Consider the following 503-nt stretch of genomic DNA (forward strand, 5'->3'; position numbering starts at 1 on the left):
TAACTATTAAATACCCCCTGGAGTTGCACTTAAAGAGATTGCTGCTCCCCTTCTCATAGGCCCTGTGTGGAACAGGCTGTGGCTTTAGCGGTGCTGCCTCACGGTCTCCCTCCAGGACAAGGGGGGACTCGGGGATCTCCCATTCTGTCCAGCCACGGGGTTGGACCAAGGTGGCGAAGGGCGCCAGGGCCGCCGCACCAAGGCCCCTGCCCCGCCGGAGCTTTGCGACAGGTACGAACCTCTTGCAGCCCCAGCGGAGCCTGCGGACTTGCCGGCTCCCGCAGGCAACGCGGGCACTACTGTGGCTACCGCCCCGCTCTCCCCAAGACCAAACGCAAAGTGGCTGCTGTGGGAGACTCCGTCCTGAGGGGGACAGAGGGGGCAATCTGCCGCCCCAACCCCTTAGCCCGGAAAGTCTGCTGCTTCCCGGGGGCCCGCATCCGAGACATTGCGGAGAGGATCCCGCAGCTCCTCCAGCCCACAGACCACTACCCCATGCTCCT

The sequence above is a fragment of the Crocodylus porosus genome, unplaced genomic scaffold (genome assembly GCF_001723895.1).
Source record: "Crocodylus porosus isolate Cpor-Errol unplaced genomic scaffold, CroPor_comp1, whole genome shotgun sequence".
NCBI lineage: Eukaryota > Metazoa > Chordata > Crocodylia > Crocodylidae > Crocodylus > Crocodylus porosus.